The sequence below is a fragment of the Colobus angolensis genome, unplaced genomic scaffold, assembly GCF_000951035.1.
Source record: "Colobus angolensis palliatus isolate OR3802 unplaced genomic scaffold, Cang.pa_1.0 Scaffold16, whole genome shotgun sequence".
Taxonomy (NCBI): Eukaryota; Metazoa; Chordata; class Mammalia; order Primates; family Cercopithecidae; genus Colobus; species Colobus angolensis.
The window spans coordinates 22489621-22502267 of NW_012114710.1; the positions used below are offsets into that span (position 1 = coordinate 22489621).

General features: G+C 38.1%; 1 pseudogene across 1 annotated transcript; it reads left to right on the top strand.

The window, feature by feature from the left end:
• The first annotated feature begins 2062 nt into the window (after positions 1 to 2062).
• On the top strand, positions 2063 to 2678 carry LOC105508309 (annotated as a pseudogene). Its single transcript, XR_001001239.1, has one exon. The product of XR_001001239.1 is annotated as a peptidyl-prolyl cis-trans isomerase A pseudogene (transcript).
• The last annotated feature ends 9969 nt before the right edge of the window (positions 2679 to 12647 follow it).

A 12647-nucleotide genomic window follows, 5' to 3' on the forward strand; every position in this document is an offset into this window, starting at 1 on the left:
GGTTCACACCATTCTCCTGCCTCAGCCTCCCGAGTAGCTGGGACTACAGGCGCCCGCCACCACGCCCGGCTAATTTTTTGTATTTTTAGTGGAGACGGGGTTTCACCGTGTTAGCCAGGATGGTCTCAATCTCCTGACCTTGTGATCCGCCTGCCTTGGCCTTCCAAAGTGCTGGAATTACAGGCAAATAGAGGAGCCACTGCGCCCAGTCTGCCAATAGGATATTTTAAGTGATAGAGAGTGAGAGAGAGAGAGAGAGATCAATTCACATAGTGTTTATGACAGTATTTGTTGTAATTCTTCTGTTTTATCATTGGTTATTGTTTTTAATCTCTTATGTGCCTAATTTATAAATTACACTTTAGCAAAGTTGATGTGTATAGAAAAAAAACATAATATTTATATAGAATTCAATACTGTCCGTGGTGTCAGGCATCCACTGGGGGTCTCGGAACATATTCCTTGTGAATAAGGAGGGAGGGTCTACTGTAATTCCATTGCTGCAGATTTTTGAAATAATCAACAGAACATGCATTTTTCCAAAGTGGCTCACACATCCAGAGGGGTGACATGGGCATGTACTTTAAATAGTCAGAAAGTCAGATGTGTGAAAAGCAGTTCTGTTTATTCAATATCTGAAAAGTCACTTTGTTCATAAGACATCAATTCCAGTTGTAACAGAAAACGTAACCTTGCTACTTTAATGTAATTCAGTCAGATCCTATTAGAGCTCAGTGTCCTTTGGATAACTGCAAATATATAATGGATATATATCCAATGTCCTTTGGATAACTGCATATAATGTAGAACTCCTCATGAATTTCTTTCCTGCTCCCTCTTCTCTTTCCCCTATTTCCAGGACAAGGGAGTGAGATAGGATCCTGGTTAAAAGGATAGTTAGTGAGGAAGCAGAGGTAGGCAGGGTGGTTTGTGAATTGTTCTGGCATTGAGAGAGCTGTGTTCATTCTCTGGTACTCATCCGTCCCTGCTGGCCTCAGCTTGTACCTTCCTGTCTTGCACAGTAGCCTCAATCCCAATCTGCTGCCAATATCCATAGTCCTGCAACAATCCTTATGTCTTAGACCCACATGTTATTCATCCTCCTTTCCTCAGGGAAAGCTTATGCCTCAACTGGTCCTTAAAACTATTTCCACACCTTGCTGAAAGTGTTTTAGAATTACCCAGTGTTTTTTCTGCAACTTGCTGGTCTAAGCTGAAGTCTGTAGGCCCATATTCTAGATTCCTCCCACAGACTTAGCTACTCTGGGACTCCAGGGCCATGTTGAATATCAGTGCATTAACATTAATTGCTAACATGGATCCATACTTATTTTAATTTACTTATCCATCCATCCTATGCATTTATATTTCTATTTGTCATATATATCTCCTCACCATCTCTCTCAGTATATATGTTGAGTAAACCAATTTCAATAAACAAATCACTTCCTTTTTTTACTTTTATTTTAAGTTTGGGGGTAAATGTGCAGGTTTGTTATTTAGGTAAACTTGTTTCATGGGGGTTTGTTGTACAAATTATTTCATCATCCAGGTATTAAGCCTAGTACCCATTAGTTATTTGTTTCCTGATCCTCCCCCCATCCAATACTCCACCCTCCAATTGGCCCCAGTGTCTGTTGTTCCCCTTCACGTGTCCATGTGTTCTTATCATTTAACTCCCACTTATAAGTGAAAACATTTGGTATTTAAACAAGTCACTTTCAATTAGATCCTTTAGTGGTTATGAGAAAGATGAAAGTGTATGTGAGTGAAGCAAGTAGAGGCCGTGAGAAGACTATAAATTCCAGCAAAATGCACTAAAACTAATAGACCAAGGCTAATGGTGAAGACTTAGAGGACAAATCTTTACCTTGTTGAAGGTCAGAAAGAACAAATGGTGACACACATATCAGATACCCTACTGTCATTATTTCAGGACACATCGTAATTCTCCCACACATCCCTTGGTGTAGGAAAGGAAAAGGGGTTAGGGGCAAAATTGAGAGTTGACTCGAAAGTTACAAAAAGAGACTGTTAAAAATTGGTCATAGCAGACGCTGCCGCCGAGGAAATTCTTGTACTACTAGCCATGGTCAACCCTACCGTGTTCTTCGACATTGCCGTCAACAGCGAGCCCTTGGGCCGCGTCTCCTTCAAGCTGTTTGCAGACAAAGTTCCAAAGGCAGCAGAAAATTTTCGTGCTCTGAGCACTGGAGAGAAAGGATTTGGTTATAAGGGTTCCTGCTTTCACAGAATTATTCCAGGGTTTATGTGTCAGGGTGGTGACTTCACACGCCATAATGACACTGGTGGCAAGTCCATCTATGGGGAGAAATTTGAAGATGAGAACTTCATCCTAAAGCATACAGGTCCTGGCATCTTGTCCATGGCAAATGCTGGACCCAACACAAATGGTTCCCAGTTTTTCATCTGCACTGCCAAGACTGAGTGGTTGGATGGCAAGCATGTGGTCTTTGGCAAAGTGAAAGAAGGCATGAATATTGTGGAGGCCATGGAGCGCTTTGGGTCCAGGAATGGCAAGACCAGCAAGAAGATCACCATTGCTGACTGTGGACAACTCGAATAAGTTTGACTTGTGTTTTATCTTAACCACCAGACCATTCCTTCTGTAGCTCAGGAGAGCACCCCTTCACCCCATTTGCTCGCAGTATCCTAGAATCTTTGTGCTCTCCCTGCAGTTCCCTTTGGGTTCCATGTTTTCCTTGTTCTCTCCCATGCCTAGCTGGATTGCAGAGTTAAGTTTGTGATTATGAAATAAAAACTAAATAACAACAAAAAAAAAATTGGTCATAAAGAACATGGTCTTTTATTTGTTTATTTATTTTTTGGAGATGGAGTCTTGCTCTGTCACCCAGGCTGGAGTTCAATGACACAATCTCGGCTCACCGCAATCTCCACCTCCTGGGTTCAAACGATTGTCCTTCCTCAGCCTCCTGAGTAGTTGGGATTACAGGCTTGTGCCACCACACCCAGCTAATTTTTTCGTATTTTCTGTAGAGACAGAATTTCACCATGTTGGTCAGGCTGGTCTCAAACTCCTGACCTCAGGTGATCGACCCGCCTTGGCCTCCCAAAGTGCTGAGATTCCAGGCTTGAGCCACCACACCCAGCCTAGAACATGGTCATTCTTTTTAAGAGTAGAAATGGTGTAAATATTCTTCTGACCATAAAAAAATATAAGTAGGAATCAATACCAAAATGAGTTAAAATAGACAATACATAACCTTTCACTTGGAAATTTTAAATAAAATACTTTCTTAAATACCATATCAATGTGGGAATAAAGTGAGAAATATATGGAATTTGACAATGGAAACCCTATCTGTTAAAATCTAATAGATACAGAAAAATCAGAGGAAATAAATAGCTTTACTCATTTACATTAATAAAAGAAATATAATTTTAATTAAAGATTGATTAAAATAACAAAATCAACCAAAAGCATAGAAGAATTCAAGACCAGCCTAGGCAACATGGTAAAATACCATCTCTACAAAATAATAATAATAATAATAATAATAGAAAAATTGGCCTGTTGTGATGGCATGTTCCTGTAATTTCAGCTACTCAAGAGATTGAAGTGGGAGGAATGCTTGAGCCCAGGAGGTCAGGCTGCTCTGAAACATGATCCCCCACATCACTCCAGCCTGGGTGACAGGATGAGACCCATCTCAAAAAAAAAAAAAAATTTAATGAATTTTAATAACATTAAATATATAGTAATTCCAAGAGCAGATATTTTGAAAATGTCAAAAAATTAAAAATATAGTTAATTTAAACAAATAAAGACATCAAAAATTCACAGAATCCAAATGATAATCAGTGAGGAAATGCAAATGCTTAAGAAGGAAAGGAAATATAAGATATTGTTTGGTTCAAAAAAGTATGCAATTATATTTGGAAGTCTGAATTAAGGTGAAAGATTCTTTCCAAAACTGTGCAGAAAGAGCTAGAAAATGTAACGATACCAACAAATATAGACAAAGTATTTAAAAACCTACTTCCTCTAAAAATAAGAGCAAGATACATAATTCCTACCAAGGTTTTAAAAATAGGTAACTCTCATATTATTTACACTATGTCAGAATATTGAAAAATAGGAAAACTTTCACATTCTTTCATAAATCCAGTACAACACTGATACCAAAGCTATTAAAATAGAGTAAAATAAATCTTATTTCATAAAAATTTAACAAACGCTATATGAAAAAAAGCCAAAGCGAATTGCAAAATATAAATGAAATACTGTGAAAAAGGTATTCTTAAAGGTTTCAAAGAGTTAATATATGTAATGATCAAAAAGGTTATGCAAATGTGAAAGCAACAACTAACAACCAAATAGGAAAAAAGGTAAACATTTAAAGTTATTTTAAATAAATGTAAAAAACTACCCACAAGGTGAAAAATAGAAGGTAAATCTATAAAGGAATATTATTTTTCTCTAGTCAAATATACCATAAAGCCATAAAAATAATATTTTGTCCAGAGTATGGAAGTAGGTTGGACATGAATTAAGTGATACTTATTAATTTTTCTCTTTTTTTCTTTTAGTTGAAGTGGGGTGGCATGTTACTTTCTCATCACCCTGGAGGATCCCACATGGGTTTTTTTTATGCTTTTTCCCATTAAACTTTTAAATGTAAATACCTTCGACTTAATAATGTTACTTCTATAAATCGAACCTGTAAATAAATGCACATTGTACATTTCAACATTCATTTAAGAATTTTTTTAGTAACAAAAATGGGAAACAACTGAAATGCCCATCAATAAGTTAAAATATGCACATCCATACTAGCGAATATTTTCTAATATATTTAGAGGAAGGTGATGAGTTAAGCTTTAGACCAATTAAATATGTGCCATTTGCAAGAACTCCAGAGACACGTTCAGAAGCAGTTGTAATTGCAGTATAGAGGATGAGAAAGAGGGAGAAACTACGGGTTAAAAAGAAAACTTAGTGATTCTATAATGTGTAGCAACATTTGGAGGAATGGGTAAGATCATCTTGAGAGAGAATATAAGTACTAAGACAGGAAATATGGGAAACACAATATTTAAAAAGCAGGCAGAGAAATAGAGGCCAACACAAGTCACAGAGGAGGGACCAGAGGAAGAAAAACAACAGAGCAAGAGTGGAGGAAGTTTGCCAAAGAAAATCCTTGGTTTTGCACAGCACATAATTAATTGAATGCCACTGAAAAAGGCTACGTGATATTCCGTATGCAAAATGAATGTAACCCACAAAAGAAATGTTCCTATGCTAATTAAAGACTAGAATGTTATCTATGCTTAGAGGCACATATAAAACACTACATTCTGAGCTAGTAAAATAGCCTGTATCCCTATTTATGATAATGAGTAGTTTTGCTTTGCAGGGGGCATAACAAAGGGTCCTACAAAAATCTAACATTTAATCTCATTAATCGGAGGATGAACAAATACGTAATGTGTGACACATTGTAGGAAATCAATAAGTAGCTACTGAATAAATGTTGAATAAGCACAATTGCTATTTCAGGCTCAACGAAATGTTAATAGTTTAATAATTATAATATGTTCTGCAACCATAAATTAAACCAAATAGCTCTTAAATAGACAAGTAATCAACTATGAAACAGTTCCACTTATACTTTTCTAATGCTTCTCCCTAATTATTAGCAATAAATTTAAAATGCTTGTTGATTTTCCAGCTGAGGTGCAGGGAAAGAGGAAAGAGGAGAGGGAAGATGGAGGGCATGGGGGCTGTGAGTGCATCATTCCCATTATGAGACATACTATGACACACACACATAATTATGCAATTCACAAAGAAAAAAACAGTGAGACATGAAAGTTAACATTTTCTAATTACTATCCTACAAGCGAATTAAAAGGCATTTAAATAATAAGTAACCATTATACAGTAAAGAAGGCACTTGGGAAGGCATTTTGGCAGTTATTCACAAAATGAAATATACTCTTGCCATATGACCTAGTCACTGCACTGCTAGGCATTCGAGTTGAAAACATATGTTCACATAAAAACCTGCACATGAATGTTTATAGCAGCTTTATTCATAATTGCTAAAACTTGGAAGCAAACATACTGTATGATTTCAACTATACCACACTCCGTAAAAAGAAAATCGGTGAAGACACTAAAAACATGAGTGGTTGTCAGGGGTTGGAGTGAGAGAGGGATAATGAGGTGGAGCACAAAGGATTTTTTAGGTAGTGAAACTACTCTGTTTGATTTTGTAGTAGTAGATACATGTCATTTTATGTTTGTCAAAACCTATAGAATATACATCACAATGAGGGATCTCCAATGTAAATGATGGACTTTAGATAATAATAATTTATATTGACTCATCGACTGTAATAAATGTACCACAGTAATGCAAGGTGTTAATAATAGGGGAAACTAGTCAGGCATATTGGCTCACCCCTGTAATCCAGCAATTTGGGAGGCTGAGGAGGGTGGATGGCTTGAGCTCAGGAGCTAGAGATCAGCCTGGGCAGCATGATGAAATCCCATCTCTACAAAAATACAAAATATTAGCAGACATGATGACACACACCTGTAGTCCTGGCTGCTTGGGAGTCTGAAGTGGGAGAATCACCTGAGCCTGGGAAATGGAGGCTGCAGTGAGCCAAGACTGCGCCACTGTACTCCAGCATAAGCGAAACTGTGTGGAATGAGGAGGTACCTGGTAACCCTTTGTGCTTTTTACTAATCTAAACCTAAAATTAATCTAAAAGATAAAGTCTATTCATGTAGAGGGGGAAGTAAAGGAGGCAACCCCCAAGGACATAAAAGGTAATATGCAACTTGCGATAGTTTGAATGTTTGTGTTCCCCACAAAATTCATATGTTGAAATTCTAAATCCCAAAATGATGGTATTAGAAGGTAGGGCCTTTGGGTAATTACGTCATGGGAGTAGAGTCTTTGTGAATGGGGTCAGTGTCCTTTCAAAAGAGGCCTGAGGGAGAGACTCCTTGCCCCTTCCACCATGTAAGGACACAGCGAGAAGGTACCATCTATGAACCACGAAGTGGGTGCTCACCAGGCACTGAATCTGCTGGTACCTCAATCTTTGCTTTCCCACCCTCTAGAACTGTGAGAAATAGATTTATTTATTTAAATCTCCTAGTTTATGGTATTTTGTTATAGCAGCATGGATAAGCTAAGGCATGAATTATTTAATTAGTAACTTATTTTTGACCTAAAGAAAATAGAAAACTGAAAAGTCAGTGTGCATGATTAGGTATTGACCAACTCTGTATTTATTTATTTACTTACTTATTAATCTTTTTTTCAACATATTGAGTCCTTTTTATGTCAGGCAGTTTCAGAAACAATGGAAGCAAGTAAAGCCCCTGTTTTCATAGACCTTACATTTGATGGGACACAAAATAATAACAACAATAATCAAAGCGATGGGATAAAGCTGAGAAGTCACGCTTCTCCTGTTAGCATTCCAGCTACACCTCAGCTTCTCCTCATTGCAGCAGCTACACTTTCACAGCCTCAGTGAAGGGATGACAGCAGAGCACAGATAACAGAACTGAATTCTTGTTTCTCAAATTTCTAACTGAGCCAAAGACAAAAATAATTTTTTAAAAAAAATCCATGATAGTTAAAGTTAGCTGTCCTCACCACCACCCGGACTGTACAATAACCCTGCCCTGGAGGACAGGAAAATGAGAACAGTGGCTGAGGATTGGCAGGCATTGGGCTCCTTGGAAAGGGAATGCTAGAGTCTGTGCCAATTCAGGCCAACCCCAGGGGTGGTGATGTTGGATGATGAAGCCATTCCAGGAAGGTTTGCAGAATTGAGAAGAGATGTGGACCTTTACTATCCACTGAAACCCCCAAGGAGCCGTGAGACAGCAGAGCATGGGGCTGAAATCTTCTTCTGAGGCCATCTCTAACTCTCAGAAACTTAGGTTAGGAACCTGCATGTCATTAATCTCAGACATATTTTTTTTTACCTTTACTGAAAGATATATGTAATAAATGACATGTGTTCCTTTTGTACAATTACATTCTAAAAAATAAATGCTTCCCCATGTCTGAATTTTCAAATGAAAATGAAAATATCTGGTCATTTAATGCTTCTTTAAGTTTTCTTACTCCGATTATAATGATGTCTTATAGACAGGAGTGAGCTCACGTCAACTGATTTTTTTAAGATTAATATCCTAATAGGATTAAAGTAGATACCTGTGTATTCATTTGAGACAAAATAGGAAAAATATGTCCGTTGTCATTCTTAGACAACTATTTGGATAAACCAAAGTACTTTGAATTTTAGAATCTGACATTGTTTTTGGGTCTCTAAGTGTGAAAAGAATACATTTTTTTCTCTGTTCATTTTAAGGCAATTTTTTAAAACATTTACTTAACTATTAATTTGATTGTTTTGGGGAAGGGTCTGATTTTGGACAGTTAAGTTACCTTACAACAGATTACATTTCAGGTAGATTTGAACACAAATCTTTTGTATGAAAATGCTTCTTTTTATATACTTCCTTCTTTCTTTCTTTTTTTTTTTTTTTTAAAGACAGTTTTGTTCTTGTTGCCCAGGGTGGAGTGCAGTGGCACGATCCCCGCTCACTGAAACCTCTGCCTCCCAGATTCAAGTGATTCTCCTGCCTCAGCCTCCCAAGTAGCTGGAACTACAGGTACCCGTCACCACACCTGGGTAATTTTTGTATTTTTAGTAGAGATGGGGTTACACCATGTTGGCCAGGATGGTCTCCAATTCCTGACCTCAGGTGATCCACCTGCCTTGGCCTCCCAAAGTGCTGGGATTACAGGCGTAAGCCACCGCGCCCAGACTGTACTTCTTTTTAACACTTTCTATTCTTACTTAAGCATCAATAGAATACACCATAGGTCACAGGTTCAAACAAGGCCATGGTCCATTTGCGGTTTTCCCAGTGATGTGGCCACTGCAAATTAACCCAGTAGTTGATTTGCTTTCCAGTTTTAGAATTCACTTTAGCTTTCTTTACTAAATGTTAGAAGAGATCTTGAGCCTGGTCCGTTGGTTGCTTGTTGGATGTCAGGGAAACATGTCTTCCTCAGAGAAAAGGGCTTTGGCTGTAAGGTAACTCTTACCAAATGAAGTTTTGATGACTTAAGTGTAAATGAATCAGAGCATATATATTATATTTCCGTTGAAATACACTGGGATTTAAACATTAAGGAGCAAGTGCCTTGGCAAAATGAATTAGGAGGTTTTGCCAAACCCAAAACATAAAAAAAAAAAAAAGAAAAGAAAAGTCAGGCTATTTGCAGAATTCTAACTGCCAATAGTTTTGCCTATCCCTAAAGTTTATAGTTTGGCATTAATCATGAAATCTGGTAGAGCAGGACTGAAAAACTGAGAGGAGAAGTAGATTATCATCTAATTGCCATTTATTTGTCACTGTGTTTTCCAGAGTTAGCTTTCTAGCACATTTTAAATCTACATTCAGAGTAATAGATTTTCTGTTCTGACTTGGGTTCACATGCTGCCTCTGCTAGTTACCAGTTATTTAACCTTAAGTAAGTAACTTAATATCTCTGTACCTCAGTTTCCTTATCTTGAAAATGAGCAAAATTATATAATGTTACCTGTATATATATAATATATTTAAGAGCCTTAAGCTGAACCAAGCACACAGTAAGTGCTCAATAAATATTAACTATTAATTATCAGATAGTAAACCGCTTTGGTTACTAAAGACCAGCCACTTGTAAATAACTTTACTTTCCCTAATACCTACTGGAATTGGAGGAGTTAAACATCCAGACTCTAGTGCGGGTATTTGGCTCAAGCTCCCACACACTTGTTCCTAAATTCTCTAGTTTCTTCTCCCCTCTATCTATTTCTCTTTTGAGGTTGCTCTTGCATTCCCTCTGCGGAAGAGGTGTTGTAGTGACTACTTTTGTCAAGACAGTTAGGACCATATTCTACTCCTCTGCTGCTGCTGCACCAGGCCTTACAAGACTACAGTAACTCCATTCCTTGTTCCTTCTGGTGCTCTCACCAGGGAAGAGGATGCTATCACACCTCCTCCCCCAACTCCAGCATATACACCCTGTTTTAGTTCATTTGTGCTGCTATAACAAATATCTGAGACTGGGTAATTTACAAATAATAGAAATTTATTATCTTACAGTTCTGAAGGCTGGGAAGTCCAAGATCAAGACACTGGCGGGTTTTGCATCTGGTGAGGGACATCTTGCCACATCCTCACATTGCCAAAGAACGAAAGAACAAAGAAAAGGGGACTAATGCTATGTCCTCATATGATGAAGAGAAGGGCAAAAAGAGCCAAAGCTGGGCGCCTTCAGCGCTTTTGTAAGGCATTAATCTATTCATGAAAGTGGAACCGTCACAACGTATCAATTCCCCCAAACGCCCCACCTCTTATTACCACCACGATGGGTATTAGCTTTCAACATAAACTTTGGAGGGAATACGTTTAAACCGTAGCACACCCCAACCTTCGACGTCACCATTTGAAGCGTTAATACCAGAAAGCAAAGCATAATCTTATCTTGAAGTGGTAGATTTTCTCTCGGATGGTGCTCAGAACTGATCTTCCCTCACTCACTCATTTATTCATCAAATATATGTTGAGGATACAACAAATTATTTGATGTGTTATGGGAATCATTTTTATAAAAGATAGGGAACTTCATTTATCCCTGCCATTCAGAAACTTGCAATCTAGCTGAGGAGACCCATAAATCCTGACCGGGATGTTGTAGAGCAGACTACCGGTAAATGATGAACTGAGAGGAACACACTGTGGTGCCACAGGGGACCAAGAGGAAGGCTGAAGACTCTGCAAACTGGTGGGCAAAAGCAAGGCTTTGTGCAAGAGGTAGAAATAGAAAGTTAGCTCATGGGAAGTCAGGCAGTTATTAACTCGAACAAAGGAGAAGGGAAGCTGGTTCTGGGAACTCAGAAGAGCACAAGCTGAGCACAAAGGGAGGGAATTCCCCCAGGAAAAAAACAAAATACAGCATGGTGAGAAAATACAGACATGTTTTTGAGGAATGTTGCATATAGGGAATACATACAAAAGAAATCATCCTTGAAGTGTGCACAGCCTAATGAGGCTATTGGCTGGTGTTGCATGAGTAAGGACACCCAAGGTAAACTGGGGCATGGAGAAGTACCTGCACCTGTATCTCCAGTTTTCTTGGTAAGATCCAACAGCTGTTTGATCCTGAACTTCAAGCTGTCTTGTTTATTACCAATGTCATCAAGTAATCTAAGTATTTGCACAAATTGCAATAACCTACCAAACTGACTGTCGGCCCATCAGCTGCCTCTCTAATCTGTGTGAAAGTTCTTGCTACTCCCCTCTCGTCTCCTCTCCTCTCCTCTCCTCTCCTCTCCTCTCCTCTCTTATCCTCTTCCTCTTCTCCTCCTCCTCTTCCTCCCTCCTCTTTTTTCTTTTAGGCCCTGATAGTCTTTCACTCTTAGTTCATCAACTTTAATAAGAAACAAAATGGAACTGTAATGTATATCATAAACTATGTATCTGAGTTTGTCTATCATCCTGTTGCAGGTTCTCTTATATTTCAAGTAATTACAAGCAATTTGTTCCTCTGTCAGCCTTTTTTGAGGGCTCAGTGCTGTGAAAGGGAGGGGTAGAACCTGGAGACAAGGACATATATAACCTTGGTGATTTTTGTAATGAGCTTCCATCAACTTTTTAACACATATACATACACTCTCTCTCTCTCACACACACACACACATGCACACACACACACACTATTTATTTATTTATTTTGAGATAGAGTCTCGCTCTGTCGCCAGGCTTGAGTGCAGTTGCACAATCTCAGCTCACAGCAACTTCTGCCTCCCAGGTTCAAGAGATTCTCTTGCCTCAGCATCCCAAGTAGCTGGGACAACAGGCACACACCACCCAGCTAATTTTTGTATTTTTAGTAGAGACAGGGTTTCACCATTTTGGCCAGGATGGTCTCGATCTCTTGACCTCGTGATCTGCCACCTCAGCCTCCTAAAGTGCTGAGATTACAGGCACTAGCCACCATGCCCAGCCACACATACTATTAATATATATTCATTATTAATTCCATAAACCTTATCAGGGACTTAACATATGCCAGGCACTATTCTAGGAAGTGGGAATGCAGCAGTGAACAAAAAAAAAAAAAAGAAAGAAAATTTTAAAAAAATTCATGGAACTTTATTCTAGAAAGGGAGGGAAACTAGAATCAAACAGGATAATATCATTTGTCATGTGGCAGAACAATAAAGCAGGAGAAGGGGTGAGGATGGTCGCCATCACACACACATGATCACTACCCTGCTGTAGTCTCTGTTCAGATAATAATTTTGTGTCTTTAATAATATGGAGATTTTCAAAGATAAGACTGGAATGGAGAAAACATAAGTGTCTTATACTCAAACTTTTCCTTTCCATTAATGGTAAAACTGTAGACCACAATCACAAATAAGTATTTCAGTATTTCAGTTGTATTTAAAGTTGTATTCAAGTTGTATTTAGTAATACATATATATACACGCACAATATATAATGCAATATATGTTTGTAGTTTTTATATATTATATGTAATATATGTGTTTATATATTATAGGTAATA